General features: G+C 43.1%; 1 protein-coding gene across 1 annotated transcript in view; it reads left to right on the top strand.

Annotated features, from left to right (window-relative positions):
- The window catches only part of LOC139423656 (glutamate receptor ionotropic, kainate 2-like), a 217,856-nt gene that overhangs the window by 161,135 nt on the left and 38,855 nt on the right, over positions 1-17,866 (top strand). The gene's annotated exons all lie outside the window — the stretch shown is intronic.

Genomic DNA, 17,866 nt, shown 5'->3' with positions numbered 1-17,866 from the left:
AATTCACCCCAAAGTTGTTTGATGGGGTTGGGGTATGTGCTCTGTGCAGGCCAGTCAAGTTCTTCCACACCAATCTCAACAAACCCTTTCTGAATGGACCTCGTTTTGTGCATGGGGGCATTGTCATGCTGAAACAGGAAAGGGCCTAACCCAAACTGTTGCCACAATGTTGAATGAATGTCATTGTATGCTGTGGCTTTAAGATTTCCCTTCACTGGACGAACTATGAAAAACAGCCCCAGACCATTTTTCCTCCTGCACCAAACTTTACTGTTGGCACTACTGTATGCATTGGAACAGGTGGCGTTATCCTGGCATTCGCCAAACCTACTGTAGATTCGTCCGTCGGACTGCCAGATGATTAAGTGTGATTCATCACTCCAGAGAATACGTTTCCACTGTTTCAATGGCGGCGAGCTTTACACCACTCCAGCCGACGCTTGACATTCCGCATGGTGATCTTAGACTTGTGTGCAGCTGCTCGGCCATGGATACCCATTTCTTGAAGCTCCCGACAAACACTTCTTGTGCTGACGTTGCATCCAGAGGCAGTTTGGAACTCTGTAGATCCAATGGCAATGCTCCAGATCCTCCGATGATACAGTCACGCCAAGCTCTTCCGATATCAGCTTGATCGCGTAGATGAAAATGTCCCCTTTTTCCTCGTCTTCCGGTAGGGACAATATTCTCATATTATTTTGTCACAATCTGTTTTCTAGCTGATCCAGTTCATCTTCTAAAGTTTGCACCTTTGTTTCCAGAAGGCCAACTTTGTTGTCTTGTACGTCCACGCGGCCGCCCTGACACGATAGACTCTACTTTCGTTTCAAGCAAATCTACGTTTTAAACAACAGATTGTAACAGTTTGTAACAGTTTGTTTGTTTTGGTGAGCATTTTGACAGTACATATCGGAGCTACTATCTCCCCAATGCGTCCTATCGGTATACGCATGCGAGTCCTTATTACTATTCAACAACAGGAAACAAATGTAATGCCTGCCGTTTGAGTAATTATTGACTCAGATTTGTTCTGGAAAAATACATGGCTAATGGTGGCTGATTATGAAAATACCAGCATGGGGTAACTCTCTGAAGTGTCCGAATTACACATCTCTCCCTCCTCTTTTCTCATTTTCCAGCCACTCCATTCTATCCATCCTCGACAGACTCCCTTTACAATAACACTGAATTATTCAAAAAGCACACACCACTGTGTATCTCTTATTACCTAACATATCACGTCCTGTTAAGGACCCTGGCAATGCTATTATTTCACCTCATTTATGTAATCCCTACGCAGGTGGAATCCTAGCACCTCAGCGAGGAAGTAGGCACCTGGCGTCGCCACGGCGATGAGGAGCAAGATCGCCCCTGGTTATGGGGCTGAGTTGTTCTGCATTAGCTGTGAGACAGCTGTCAATGCGGAGAGTGTGGCATCACCAGAATAATGATTTAAAGACAAAAGCAGACAGGGCTTATTGAGATGATGAGTGTGATACTGCAGGAGGAGATGACAGAGGAGATGGAGAATGAGAGAACATCAGGAGAAGACAGGAGGAATAGAATGGGAGGAGGAGAGTGGGTGTTGTTCACGCTCCTCAGCCCCACAGGCCTGTGCTGTATAGTATGTTGCTACATTCCTTCAGTTCAGCAGAATTCCCCTACTGTATCATCACAACAATTATACTGTAATTCACCTTCCACAATCTATCCTCACAATTCAGCTAATTTGAACCCAGGTTGATTTCCTGTCAGACTTTTTTCTCCCATACTTCTTCTTGCACAACCCTTTCTGGTTCCAGGGACAACCCTTTTTGGTTCCAGGGACAACCCTTTTTGGTTCCAGGGACAACCCTTTTTGGTTCCAGGGACAACCCTTTTTGGTTCCAGGGACAACCCTTTCTGGTTCCAGGGACAACCCTTTTTGGTTCCAGGGACAACCCTTTTTGGTTCCAGGGACAACCCTTTTTGGTTCCAGGGACAACCCTTTCTGGTTCCAGGGACAACCCTTTTTGGTTCCAGGGACAACCCTTTTTGGTTCCAGGGACAATCCTTTCTGGTTCCAGGTAGAACCCTTTTGAGTTCCATATAGAACCCATTCCACAGAGGGTTCGACATGGAACCAAAAAGGTTCTACCTGGAACCAAAAAAAGGGTCCTTCGAAGGATTAGCCCATGGGGACAGCCAAATAACCCTTTTGGGCTCTAGATAGAGCATTTTTTTCTAAGAGTGTTTGGAATGTGTAAAAAAAGACTAGAGTTGGATGATTAAGCCTCTACTTCACACTGTTTTCCTCTGGTTCAAATGTAGTCTCTGATACTTGCCTCCAGTCCAGAGGGTGATGCTGTATCTAGCCTTCAGTCTAACCACTGCCTCTCAGGATGGCCTGGCTCTCTGGGTTATGCTAGCCCACAACTCCCAGAACCCTGACTGAGATGAGACACTTCCCTCTTCTCTTTTGTGTTGGTTGTCTCCACAGTACAGTTCATCTTTGCTTTGAGGCATCCTGGTATCTGTCACATACGTCCCAGCCAGCCCCATCACATCAAAAGCATTGTGGTTTAGCTAGCAGAGAGGCAGATTGGGTTCTGTGGCTCCTCTCCTGGCTAGTTTCTGTGTGTGTGTGTGTGTGTGTGTGTGTGTGTGTGTGTGTGTGTGTGTGTGTGTGTGTGTGTGTGTGTGTGTGTGTGTGTGTGTGTGTGTATTTTAGGTTCTACCCGTTCACTAGCCTCTCCGCTCCATGCAGACATCTAACCCATCTGCAGTGGGGTTTTTGCTGAGCAAAGCAGAGCCAGTCTTACCTGAACTCCCTCTGCCCTTCAACGCTTTCTGCCCCTCCGTTTGTGGAACTGACTCTCTTTTTTCAATCTCTCTCTATTTAACAGCCCTGATACTGGCGTCATCGCTTTTTGAAATTTGTTGTGTGGAGGTATTGCAGTATTAGATTAAATCCATGTCCAGCTCTCCCATTCCTCTAACCTTGCCTACTCTCTGCATATTTCTCTCTCTCCTTCCCTTGCTCTCTCTCTTCCCCTCTCTCTATTTTGTCTTCTTCTTTATTTCTACTTTCTTTCTCTTTCATAAAAAATATCATTTTTTTGAGGACAGTTGTCGCTGAACCCTTGAGGACTCTCCAGTAATCAGCAGTGAGTTTATTGGTACTGATGAGTCACCAGTCTTGAACCAAGCTATTCTGCAGTACAGGCAGCACTGAACTAAGCTATCCTACAATACAGGCAGTACTGAACTAAGCTATCCTACAATACAGGCAGCACTGAACTAAGCTATCCTACAATACAGGCAGTACTGAACTAAGCTATCCTACAATACAGGCAGCACTGAACTAAGCTATCCTACAATACAGGCAGCACTGAACTAAGCTATCCTACAATACAGGCAGTACTGAACTAAGCTATCCTACAATACAGGCAGTACTGAACTAAGCTATCCTACAATACAGACAGTACTGAACTAAGATATCCTACAATACAGACTGTGATCCTGACCAAGCAATCCTCCAGTACAGACTGTGATCCTGACCAAACTATCCTCCAGTACAGACAGTGATCCTGACCAAGCTATCCTCCAGTACAGACAGCGATCCTGACCAAGCTATCCTCCAGTACAGACAGTGATCCTGACCAAGCTATCCTCCAGTACAGACAGCGATCCTGACCAAGCTATCCTCCAGTACAGACAGCGATCCTGACCAAGCTATCCTCCAGTACAGACAGCGATCCTGACCAAGCTATCCTCCAGTACAGACAGCAATCCTGACCAAGCTATCCTCCAGTACAGACAGTGATCCTGACAAAGCTATCCTCCAGTACAGACAGCGATCCTGACCAAGCTATCCTCCAGTACAGACAGCGATCCTGACCAAGTTATCCTCCAGTACAGACAGTGATCCTAACAAGGCAATCCTCCAGTACAGACAGCGATCCTGACCAAGTTATCCTCCAGTACAGACAGCGATCCTGACCAAGCAATCCTCCAGTACAGACAGTTATCCTGACCAAGCAATCCTCCAGTACAGACAGCGATCCTGACCAAGCAATCCTCCAGTACAGACAGCAATCCTGACCAAGTTATCCTCCAGTACAGACAGCGATCCTGACCAAGCAATCCTCCAGTACAGACAGCGATCCTGACCAAGTTATCCTCCAGTACAGACAGCGATCCTGACCAAGTTATCCTCCAGTACAGACAGCGACCCTGACCAAGTTATCCTCCAGTACAGACAGCGATCCTGACCAAGCAATCCTCCAGTACAGACAGCGATCCTGACCAAGTTATCCTCCAGTACAGACAGCGACCCTGACCAAGTTATCCTCCAGTACAGACAGCGACCCTGACCAAGTTATCCTCCAGTACAGACAGCGACCCTGACCAAGTTATCCTCCAGTACAGACAGCGATCCTGACCAAGCAATCCTCCAGTACAGACAGCGACCCTGACCAAGTTATCCTCCAGTACAGACAGCGATCCTGACCAAGTTATCCTCCAGTACAGACAGCGACCCTGACCAAGTTATCCTCCAGTACAGACAGCGACCCTGACCAAGCAATCCTCCAGTACAGACAGCGATCCTGACCAAGTTATCCTCCAGTACAGACAGCGACCCTGACCAAGCAATCCTCCAGTACAGACAGCGATCCTGACCAAGTTATCCTCCAGTACAGACAGCGATCCTGACCAAGTTATCCTCCAGTACAGACAGCGATCCTGACCAAGCAATCCTCCAGTACAGACAGCGATCCTGACCAAGTTATCCTCCAGTACAGACAGCGACCCTGACCAAGCAATCCTCCAGTACAGACAGCGATCCTGACCAAGTTATCCTCCAGTACAGACAGCGATCCTGACCAAGCAATCCTCCAGTACAGACAGTGACCCTGACCAAAATATCCTCCAGTGCCGACTGTGGTTTTGACAACGCGATTCCACACTACCGACAGTCGTTCTGATCAAGCTATCCTCATGTACAGACTATGGTCCTGATCAAGCTATCCTCATGTACAGACTATGGTCCTGATCAAGCTATCCTCCAGTACAGACTATGGTCCTGATCAATCTATCCTACACAATAGACAGTCATTCTGATCAAGCTATTCTACAGTATAGACAGTTGTTCTGATCAAGCTATACTACAGTAAAGACAGTCGTTCTGACCAAGCTATCCTACAATATAGACAGTTGTTCTGACCAAGCTATCCTGCGCTACAGTCAGTCGTTCTGATCAAGCTATCCAATAGTATAGATGGTGATCGGGACCATGCTCTCCTATAGTATAGACAGGGATCCTGACCATGCTCTCCTATAGTATAGACAGTGGTGCTGAAAATGCTCTCCTATTGTATCGACTATGATCCTCACCATGCTTTCCTATAGTATAGTCATTGATCCTCACCATGCTCTCCTATAGTAGAGACATCGATCCTCACTATGCTCTTCTATAGTATAGACAGTGATCATCACCATGCTCTCCTATAGTATGGACAGTGATCATTACAATGCTGTCCTATAGTATAGACAGTGATCCTCATCATGCTCTCCTATAGTATAGACAGTGATCCTGACCATGCTGTCCTATAGTATAGACAGTGATCCTCACCATGCTCACCTATAGTGTAGGCATTGATCCTGAAAGTGCTCTCCTATAGTTTTGAAAGTGATCCTTACCATTCTCTCCTATAGTATAGACAGTGATCCCCACCATGCTCTTCTATAGTATGGACAGTGATCCTCACCATGCTCTTCTATAGAATAGACAGTGATCCTCACCATGCTCTCCTATAGTTTTGAAAGTGATCCTGACCATTTTCTCCTATAGTATAGACAGTAATTCCTGACAATGCTCTCCTATAGTATAGGCAGTGATGCTGAAAATGCTCTCATATTGTATCGACTGTGATTCTCACCATGATTTCCTACCATATAGACAGTGATCCTGACCATGCTCACCTATAGAACAGACAGTGATCCTGACCATGTTTACCTATAGTACAGACAGTGATCCTCACCACGCTCTCCTATAGTATAGACAATGATCCTCACCATGCTCTCCTATAGTATAGACAGTGATCCTCATCATGCTCTCCTATAGTATAGACAGTGATGCTGACAATGCTTTCCTATAGTATAGACAGTGATCCTCACCATGCTCTTCTCTAGTATAGACAGTGATCCTGACCATGCTGTCCTGTAGTATAGACAATGATCCTCACTGTGTTCTCCTATAGTAGAAACAGTGATCCTCACAGCGATCTCCTATTGTATCGACTGTGACCCTCACCATGCTGTCCTACAGTATAGACAGTGATCCTCACCATGCTCTGCTATTGTATTGACAGTTAATCTCACCATGCTCTTCTATAGTATAGACAGTGATCCTCACCATGCTCTTCTATAGTATAGACAGTGATCCTCACCATGCTCTCCTATAGTTTTAACAGTGATCCTCACAATGCTCTCCTATAGTGTAGACAGTGATCCTGAAAATGCTTTCCTATAGTATAGACTGTGATCCTCACCATACTCTCCTATAGAATAGACAATGATCCTGACTGTGTTCTCCTATAGTATAGACAGTGAACCCCTCCATGCTCTCCTATAGAATATACAGTGATCCTGAACATGCTCTCCTACAGTATAGACAGTGATGCTGAAAATGCTTTCCTATAGTATAGACAGGGATCCTCACCATGCTCTTTTCTAGTATAGACAATGATCCTGACCATGCTGTCCTGTAGTATAGACAATGATCCTCACTGTGCTCTCTTATAGAAAAGACAGTGATCCTCACTCACCATGTGCTCCTATAGTATAGACAGTGATGCTGACAATGCTGTCCTATAATAAAGACATTGATCCTGAACATACTCTCCTATAGTATAGACAGTGATCCTCACCATGCTCTCCTATAGTACAGACAGTGATCCTGAACATACTCACCTATAGTATAGACAGTGATCCTCACCATGCTCTCCTATAGTACAGACAGTGATACTGACCATGCTGTCCTATAGTACAAACAGTGATCCTCATAGCGCTCTCCTATAGTATAGGCAGTGATGCTGAAAATGCTCTCCTATAGTATAGACAGTGATCCTCACCATGCTCTCCTATAGTATAGACAGTGATCCTCACCATGCTCTCCTATAGTATAGACAGTGATGCTGACAATGCTTTCCTATAGTATAGACAGTGATCCTCACCATGCTCTTCTCTAGTATAGACAGTGATCCTGACCATGCTGTCCTGTAGTATAGACAATGATCCTCACTGTGCTCTCCTATAGTAGAAACAGTGATCCTCACAGCGATCTCCTATTGTATCGACTGTGACCCTCACCATGCTGTCCTACAGTATAGACAGTGATCCTCACCATGCTCTGCTATTGTATTGACAGTTAATCTCACCATGCTCTTCTATAGTATAGACATTGATCCTCACCATGCTCTTCTATAGTATAGACAGTGATCCTCACCATGCTCTCCTATAGTTTTAACAGTGATCCTCACAATGCTCTCCTATAGTGTAGACAGTGATCCTGAAAATGCTTTCCTATAGTATAGACTGTGATCCTCACCATACTCTCCTATAGAATAGACAATGATCCTGACTGTGTTCTCCTATAGTATAGACAGTGATCCTCACCATCCTCTCCTATAGTATAGACATCGATCCTCACTATGCTCTTCTATAGTATAGACATCGATCCTGACCATGCTCTCCTATAGTATAGACAGTGATCCTCACAAAACTCTCCTATAGTATAGACAGTGATTCTCACCATGCTCTCTTATAGTTTTAACAGTGATCCTCACCATACTCTCCTATAGAATAGACAATGATCCTGACTGTGTTCTCCTATAGTATAGACAGTGATCCCCTCCATGCTCTCCTATAGAATATACAGTGATCCTGAACATGCTCTCCTATAGTATAGACAGTGATGCTGAAAATGCTTTCCTGTAGTATAGACAATGATCCTCACTGTGCTCTCCTACAGTAGAAACAGTGATACTCACAGCGATCTCCTATTGTATCGACTGTGATCCTCACCATGCTCTGCTATTGTATTGACAGTTAATCTCACCATGCTCTTCTATAGTATAGACAGTGATCCTCACCATGCTCTTCTATAGTATAGACAGTGATCCCCACCATGCTCTCCTATTGTATAGACAGTGATCCTCACCATGCTCTCCTATAGTTTTGACAGTGATCCTCACACTGCTCTCCTATAGTATAGACTGTGATCCTCACCATGCTCTTCTCTAGTATAGACAGTGATCCTGACCATGTTGTCCTGTAGTTTAGACAATGATCCTCACTGTGCTCTCCTATAGTAGAAACAGTGATCCTCACAGCGATCTCCTATTGTATCGACTGTGACCCTCACCATGCTGTCCTACAGTATAGACAGTGATCCTCACCATGCTCTGCTATTGTATTGACAGTTAATCTCACCATGCTCTTCTATAGTATAGACAGTGATCCTCACCATGCTCTTCTATAGTATAGACAGTGATCCTGAAAATGCTCTCCTATAGTTTTGAAAGTGATCCTGACCATTTTCTTCTATAGCATAGACAGTAATTCCTGACAATGCTCTCCTATAGTATAGACAGTGATGCTGAAAATGCTCTCATATTGTATCGACTGTGATTCTCACCATGCTTTCCTACCGTATAGACAGTGATCCTGACCATGCTCACCTATAGAACAGACAGTGATCCTGACCATGCTCACCTATATTACAGACATAGATCCTCACCACGCTCTCCTATAGTATACAATGATCCTGACCATGTTTACCTATAGTACAGACAGTGATCCTCACCACACTCTCCTATAGTATAGACAGTGATCCTCACAATACTCTCCTATAGTACAGACAGTGATCCTGACCATGCTGTCCTATAGTACAAACAGTGATCCTCATAGCGCTCCCCTATAGTATAGGCAGTGATGCTGAAAATGCTCTCCTATAGTATAGTCATTGATCCTCACCATCCTCTCCTATAGTATAGACATCGATCCTCACTATGCTCTTCTATAGTATAGACATCGATCCTGACCATGCTCTCCTATAGTATAGACAGTGATCCTCACCATACTCTCCTATAGTGTAGACAATGATCCTCACTGTGCTCTCCTATAGTAGAAACAGTGATCCTCACAGCAATCTCCTATTGTAATGACTGTGACCCTCATCATGCTGTCCTACAGTATAGACAGTGATCCTCACCACGCTCTCCTATAGTATAGACATCGATCCTCTTCTATAGTATAGACAGTGATCCTCACCATGCTCTGCTATAGTATAGACAGTGATCCTCACCACGCTCTCCTATAGTATAGACATCGATCCTCTTCTATAGTATAGACAGTGATCCTCACCATGCTCTCCTATAGTATAGACAGTGATGCTGACAATGCTTTCCTATAGGACAGGCAGTGATCCTCACCATGCTCTCCTATAGTATAGACAGTGATCCTCACCACGCTCTCCTATAGTATAGACAGTGATCCTCACCATGCTTTCCTATAGTATAGGCAGTGATCCTCACCATGCTCTCCTATAGTATAGACAGTGATCCTCACCACGCTCTCCTATAGTATAGACAGTGATCCTGACCATGCTGTCTAATAGTATAGACAGTGATCCTCACCATGTTCGTCTGTGGTATAGACGTTGATCCTGACCATGCTGTCCTATAGTATAGACACTATTCCTGACCATGCTGTCCTATAGTATAGACAGTGATCCTCACCATGCTCTCCTATAGTATAGACAGTGATCTTGACCATGCTCTCCTATAGTATAGACAGTGATCCTGACCATGCTGTCCAATAGTATAGACAGTGATCCTCACCATTCTCTCCTATTGTATAAACAGTGATCCTGACCATGCTGTCCAATAATATAGCCAGTGATCCTCACCATGCTCTCCTATAGTATAGACAGTGATCCTGACCATGCTCTCCTATAGTATAGACAGTAAACCTGACCATGCTCTGCTATAGTATAGACAGTGATCCTCACCACGCTCTCCTATAGTATAGACATCAATCCTCTTCTATAGTATAGACAGTGATCCTCACCATGCTGTCCTGTAGTATAGACAATGATCCTCACTGTCCTCTCCTATGGTAGAAAAAGTGATCCTCACAGCGATCTTCTATTGTATCGACTGTGATCCTCACCATGCTGTCCTGCAGTATAGACAGTGATCCTCACCATGCTCTGCTATTGTATTGACAGTTAATCTCACCATGCTCTTCTATAGTATAGACAGTGATCCTGACCATGCTGTCCAATAGTATAGACAGTGATCCTCACCATTCTCTCTTATTGTATAAACAGTGATCCTGACCATGCTGTCCAATAGTATAGCCAGTGATCCTCACCATGCTCTCCTATAGTATAGACAGTGATCCTGACCATGCTCTCCTATAGTATAGACAGTGATCCTCACCATGTTCGTCTGTGGTATAGACGTTGATCCTGACCATGCTGTCCTTTAGTATAGACACTATTCCTGACCATGCTGTCCAATAGTATAGCCAGTGATCCTTACCATGCTCTCCTATAGTGTAGACATTCATCCTGACAATGCTCTCCTATAGTATAGACAGTGATCCTGGCAATGCTCTCCTATTGTATAGACAGTGATCCTGGCAATGCTCTCCTATTGTATAGACAGTGATCCCTCTGGATCAGTTAGTTGGTGAAACAGGAGATAGGCATCTGATTCAATCAAGACAAGAAGCTCTTAAAGCGGAATAGTTCTACTTCATTAAGATTCCATGTATGTTTTCATTTCTGAAAAAAAGGAAATGCAATTTGTAATGTGCGTTGTCCTTTTGCAGTGCTATATGTTTTCGTGATTGATGTATCTTTAATCTTAGAACATAAACCAATATAACATGATATCATAAACCTGTATTACATTACTACTACCACAATCCCCTTTCCTTTGCAGCTGGAGAACGTGTTTCCTGGACTTGGGAATTGTTCTTGTGTTTTGTCTTTATGAGCTCTACCGTTCAGTGTCAACAATGTATCGTAAAAAAATATCTGTCAAAAGTCGTCTACGCAGATAATAAGTGTTGTTTGTGGTGACAGAACTGTAAGCTGTTTTCCTCCTCTATCTCCATGCCTTTGATTACAGGCTCTTTGAAAAATATGCAAAACACTTTGCAGAGCAATATGTGTTGACAAGCCTAACAATAGAGAGTATGCTGGTGGTCTGTGGTGGGAGGGGGACCTCAGGGAGAGGATGCATCTCAGTCCATCCATCTGCTTCTTACAACGCCATCACTCAACCTCCCCGAGAAAGGCCTCTCTCTCAAGGCCATGTGTAAAACAAGTACACGTACACACACACACACACACACACACACACACACACACACACACACACACACACACACACACACACACACACACACACACACACACACACACACGCATACACACGCAGACACACACACAGCCATGAGCACACACACGCAGGCACACGTGTGCACATACACACACATGCACATGCGGACATGCCCACACACACACACACACACACACACACACACACACACACACACACACACACACACAAGCGTGCACATGCATATTTATACTCACACATTTATACTCACACAAGTATTCACTTTCTGCTTTGCAGTACACTACCTACATAAAACAGTTAACATCAAGTTCACTGCTGAAAAATAGCACACTGAAGAGAGCAACATTACCTCATAAAGCCAAGAGACAAATTATCCTTAATTGTTATTATTTACCAAGTTACATGATTCAGGATTAGACTGTGGCCAAGCAGGCAGTGACTCACATTTCCTCCCCTGGAAAGCCTTGAGTGGGTCTGAGGTGAGAGGCAGGGGCGTCATGTACCCTTTATTTTAGAGAAGGCATAAAGTACGTGAGGATGGAGGGGGGTGGTACGCAGCTTTCACCTGGTTGAGTGAAAATTGTCGGAGAATAGCTTTTTCCTGCAGTCTAGAGCCATAATCATTATACCTAAGGATATGTCTATGTCTATTTTTCTGCATAGGTTAAAGCATACCTCTTTACCTGTTGAATTGTCATTTTAATGAATGATGCACATTGATTCTTTAAGAATTAAAGCAATTTAGACTTTTCTAAAGTCTAGCAACCATGCCAGCAGGCATCCCAGGCTAAGTTAGATAAACAAGTGACTCTAACTTGATTAATAGCCTGAAATGGCTTGGTAGCTGGTTTTGAGGTTGGGAGATTGGGAACCTATCTAGCTGGCTAGCTAAAGCCAACTTCATAAAAAGCTAGGTGGCTAGTATTACAGAGAAACAACATTTCAGTTTTATTTATTAATCAATAAGGAATCAATATGCTACATAGCTTGATCAAAATCAAATTAATTTACAAACATACGTCCTGCGAGTCCTGCCCATCACAGGCAGCTAAAATCAAATCAGACGTTGTGTCTATCACTTGAAACTGTGTCTCCTCTTCCACTGACGATACTGTCTGCAAGCACTAGTGTATTTAGCGTCCTGCCGAGCATCTAAAAAATAAATAAACAGGACAAATCTATGGGCATGACGCCTCTGGTGAGAGGGACCTGAAGGTGCTTGGTTGATTAGAGGTTATGACTTGGTACTCTCTGTATTGCGCTTGTGGATCAGGGCTGACAGCTATTAGCATCACAATGTAGAAATAATAGATTTATAAGAGGAAGGGCTTCCACGGAGGTATTAACTTCCACTTCATCTAATGAGGGCGTTGGACACATTCAAATCGATTCAGAGAGCTCATTTGGGGCGCCAGGGTATCCTAGTGGTTAGAGCATTGGACTAGTAACCCGAAAGGTTGCAAGTTCAAATCCCCGAGCTGACAAGGTACAAGTCTGACGTTCTGCCCCTGAACAGGCAGTTAACCCACTAGGCTGTCATTGAAAATAAGAATTTGTTCTTAACTGACTTGCCTAGTTAAATGAAGGTAAAATAATAAAAAAATGTAGTGGGGCCTCAAGCCTGCAATGACACATACTGTACATACACGTGCAATAAAAACAATGTTTGAACATTTGTCTCTTAAATCCTTTGTTGTTGTTCTAATGTATTCTTTACAATCATGTTTGTTTTCCATCATAGTTTAAATAACTTCATGAAGCATTATGACCATCCTGTGTCACTTTACTTGGACTAAGAAAATACACTTTATGACTTTAAGTCAACAACCATCATAATCATATAAACCAGATAGGCCTATCACGTACATGCCTGCCCTTATGTCTGTCATCAGTCAAAAAGGTGTCTTGTCCTGCTCTTAAAATCTGCTCCTGCATTCATCCGAGTCATCAGCAACAGACCATTGGGGTACATTTGACATTTTAGTAATTTAGCAGATGCTCTTATCCAGAGCGACTTTTAGTTAGTGCATTCATTCTTAAGATAGCTTGGTGGGACAACCACATATTACAGAAATAATAAGTACACTTTTCCTCAAAGTAGTTATCAGCAAAGTCAGAGATGGAAAGGGGGGCGTGGGGGTGTGGGGGGAAGTTCAGAAAAGTTATTCTCTGAATTATATAATTACGGGTAGGTGCATGTCTGACATCAAATTACAATGATAATTTAACTACTATGATCAATTTCAGAAAATGTTATATAACATAAACATACTGTTGACTTGTAGGTTATGGTGTAATGGAAAGTTTTGCTTTGTGTGGTAGGTTTTGTGGGTTTAGGCTCTTATGTAGGTGTCATAACCAGCCATAAAATAACACAATATACAGGTCTATATATATGTGTCATGATATTGTTATTATGGCAGGTTATGTCAGCTGTTATGACACATTATGACATGGTTATGACCGGGTCATGACGCTGGGTGTCAAGTAAAGGGTTACTGATATGGCATATGCAGGGGTGAATGTACATAGTTGTGTTTCATGTTAGAGTATTGGGATAATTACGATAATTTGTGGTTTTGTTTTCTCAGTCCCTAAGGCCCACCAATACCCACTTTGGGTTTGAATTGTTGTTGCGATGACTCCGATGTTGGCCAGCAATTGGGGCCTCATAGTTCTTGTGTTCTACTCCATGATTGATACGTTTTATACCTTGTCGACCAATACGACTCCTAACTGAGAGCAATTAGCTGTTTATTTGTAGGTATGTTCCAACGTTTTATATTATATAATGTCTGATTAGGTGTAGCAAGGTTTTCTGTGGAACGGAAGTTAACTTTCCATTAACAAATGGGAAGTTAGTGTTTAGTTTGGAACTTAGTTCTCTGAGTCTTTTCTTTACCCTGTCATTCTCCAAAACAAAGAGAAGAGTATGCCAGGCTTGTCTTTTTTCCTCTTGTGTTACTATAGGCAACAGAATCCCCCAGACAACTCTGGTCTGAACCAGATCAGTGTAGCCAACAGCATATGAACTGCAATATCACACATCTCAATCAAAACCCATATTCAACTCACTTTAGCAATGATTATTCACTCAATCACTAATCTAATCAAATCAAATCAAATGTATTTGTCACATACACATGGTTAGCAGATGTTAATGCGAGTGTAGAGAAATGCTTGTGCTTCTAGTTCCGACAATGCAGTAATAACCAACGAGTAATCTAACCTAACAATTCCAAAACTACTACCTTATACACACAAGTGTAAAGGGATAAAGAATACATAAAGATATATGAATGAGTGATGGTACAGAACTGCATAGGCAAGATGCAGTATATGGTATCGAGTACAGTATATACATATGAGATGAGTAATGTAGGGTACAGTATGTAAACAAAAGTGGCATAGTTTAAAGTGGCTAGTGATACATGTATTACATAAAGATGCAGTAGATGATATAGAGTACAGTATATACGTATACATATGCGATAAATAATGTAGGGTATGTAAACATTATATTAAGTAGCATTGTTTAAAGTGGCTCGTGATATATTTTACATACATTTCCATCAATTCCCATTATTAAAGTGGCTGGAGTTGAGTCAGTGTGTTGGCAGCAGCCACTCAATGTGATGGTGGCTGGCTGTTTAACAGTCTGATGGCCTTGAGATAGAAGCTGTTTTTCAGTCTCTCGGTCCCTGCTTTGATGTACCTGTACTGACCTCGCCTTCTGGATGAAGGGTGGTTGTTGTCCTTGATGATCTTTATGGCCTTCCTGTGACATCGGGTGGTGTAGGTGTCCTGGAGGGCAGGTAGTTTGCCCCCGGTGATGCGTTGTGCAGACCTCACTACCCCCTGGAGAGCCTTACGGTTGTGGGCGGAGCAGTTGCCGTACCAGGCGATGATACAGCCCAACAGGATGCTTTCGATTGTGCATCTGTAGAAGTTTGTGAGTGCTTTTGGTGACAAGCCGAATTTCTTCAGCCTCCTGAGGTTGAAGAGGCGCTGCTGCGCCTTCTTCACGACGCTGTCTGTATGGGTGGACCAATTCAGTTTGTCTGTGATGTGTACGCCCGAGGAACTTAAAACTTACTACCCTCTCCACTACTGCCCCATCGATGTGGATAGGGGGGTGCTCCCTCTGCTGTTTCCTGTAGTGCACAATCATCTCCTTTGTTTTGTTGACGTTGAGAGAGAAGTTATTTTCCTGACACCACTCTCCGAGGGCCCTCACCTCCTCCCTGTAGGCCGTCTCGTCGTTGTTGGTAATCAAGCCTACCACTGTAGTGTCGTCTGCAAACGATGGTAAGATACCTCATTGGCAATCCCCATCACGGCATTATCATGAATGATCATGGTTTTACCGCCTGTTCTCTCCTTCTCAACTCTGATCATTCAATGGTTTTACCGCCTGTTCTCTCCTTCTCAACTCTGATCATTCAATGGTTTTACCGCCTGTTCTCTCCTTCTCAACTCTGATCATTCAATGGCAGTTAAGACGTGACTGTGTGCCATTCAAATTAAATAAAAGTTGATTTCTCACGTGCGCCAAATACCACAGGTGTAGACCTTACAGTGAAATTCGTACTTACAGGCTCTAACTAACAGTGCAATTTAAGTTTAAAATAAAAATAGGTATTAGGTGAACAATAGGTAAATAAAGAAATAAAAAACAACAGTAAAAAGACAGTTAAAAATAACAGTAGCAAGGCTATATACAGTAACGAGGCTATATATATAGCACCGGTTAGTCGGGCTAATTGAGGTAGTATGTACATTAATGTATAGTTAAAGTGACTATGCATATATGATAAACAGACACAGTAGCAGCAGCGTAAAAGAGGGGTTGGGAGGGGACAATGCAAATAGTCCGGGTAGCCATTTGATTACCTGTTCAGGAGTCTCATGGCTTGGGTGTAAAAACTGTTGAGAAGCCTTTTGGTCCTAGACTTAGCACTCTGGTACCGCTTGCCATGCGGTAGTAGAGAGAACAGTCTATGACTGGGGTCTTTGACAGAGAAAGGTGCCATAGGGCCTTCCTCTGACACCACCTGGTGTGGAGGTCCATTCATTCATTCAGCACTTGAGTTCGAATTTCACGGTAGAGAAGGAGGTATTATGTGTGAGAGAGATGGAAAAAGACACGTTTTTCTGGGAACAATGATGATGATTCTGTTTGGGAGTGCATAGCATAGTGAATGATTATAACAGGCTTTTGAACAGATCTGGATCCCGGAGTAACGTTAGATTGTAGCGGTGCTAATCTTCAGCCACTTCAGCATGATCAAAGGATTAGGCAGAGCAGTGTTTTAATCATCCCCGACGCCCAGCGGAGACATGGAAACGCACGTCTCCACCGAGAGGAATGTGTGATTCTGAAAACAGAGAGGCCAAGTAAGAAGAGATGAAAACCTCATTTAAAAAATAGACAGTTTGAGGAGGGGAGAGGCAAAGAAGTGGTGAGTCCAAAACAATTTTTAAAACCCTAATATTTAGTTCTATAAAAACTCTTGTAATTCGAACTGTCGTTCATATCTACTTAAGTTACTTTCTCACAAATATAAATATACCAACTTTTCAAATATAAGCTCTGCAAATGCTCTCTCATTTAATGAATTCCAATTGAATAGCTATTAGTGACCCAGTCAAACTTCAATGATCTCGATACCTGTTAGTCTTCTTCCAAATATCTCATTAGCTTTGTGTGATCAGTGCAGGTCTTTTGTAGTCGCCGGTGGTTCTGAGGGAAGCCCACCTCTGTACTATCCTGTGTGAGTTAGTGTTAGCTAACTATGTGGTTATCTGCCTCCCCGTCCATGTATTCAGAGCCAGTGCCCCTGCCTTATCAGCAGTCTGTAGCTTGCATGCTCAATCGCCTGATTTGTCAAGGGTGACTCCAAAAGATTCTGATAGGCACTTCGCAAATCACCCAGTTGATCTAAAATATCGACCAGCCACAAAAAGTCATTACACACAATAATGGCGGGCGGGACCTTGGAAGATGTGACTTAATTAGGTTTCAAATGCCTTCAAAAATGCCTTCAAATCTCTGGGCTATGGGAGAGTATCACACACACCCCTGAGTCTTCACTGACTTTACAGCTGGAGAAAGTATACTACTGCTCTTACTGATACACAATATTAACTAACTACAGAAATGGAATTGATTGATAATCCTAATGCTATTATCATTCTACTGGTACTACTACTACTACTACTACTACTACTACTAACAATTATATCACTACACATAATAGGTTCATATTAATACTTTCTGTTGAGGTGTTCAGTATGTACTTTTGCTGTATAGTTCATAATTGCTGTAGAGCTGTAATTATTAGATATTCTTTAGATTGCCATTTTGTGAGGGTGGTTACAGTCATTAGCATGTTCTACTCTATTGCTTCGTCTATCTCTGTCTCCCTCCCTCCCTCTCTCTCTCTCTC

This window comes from Oncorhynchus clarkii, chromosome 2, assembly GCF_045791955.1.
Source record: "Oncorhynchus clarkii lewisi isolate Uvic-CL-2024 chromosome 2, UVic_Ocla_1.0, whole genome shotgun sequence".
Taxonomy (NCBI): Eukaryota; Metazoa; Chordata; class Actinopteri; order Salmoniformes; family Salmonidae; genus Oncorhynchus; species Oncorhynchus clarkii.
This window is presented reverse-complemented; position numbering and strand designations above follow the sequence as displayed.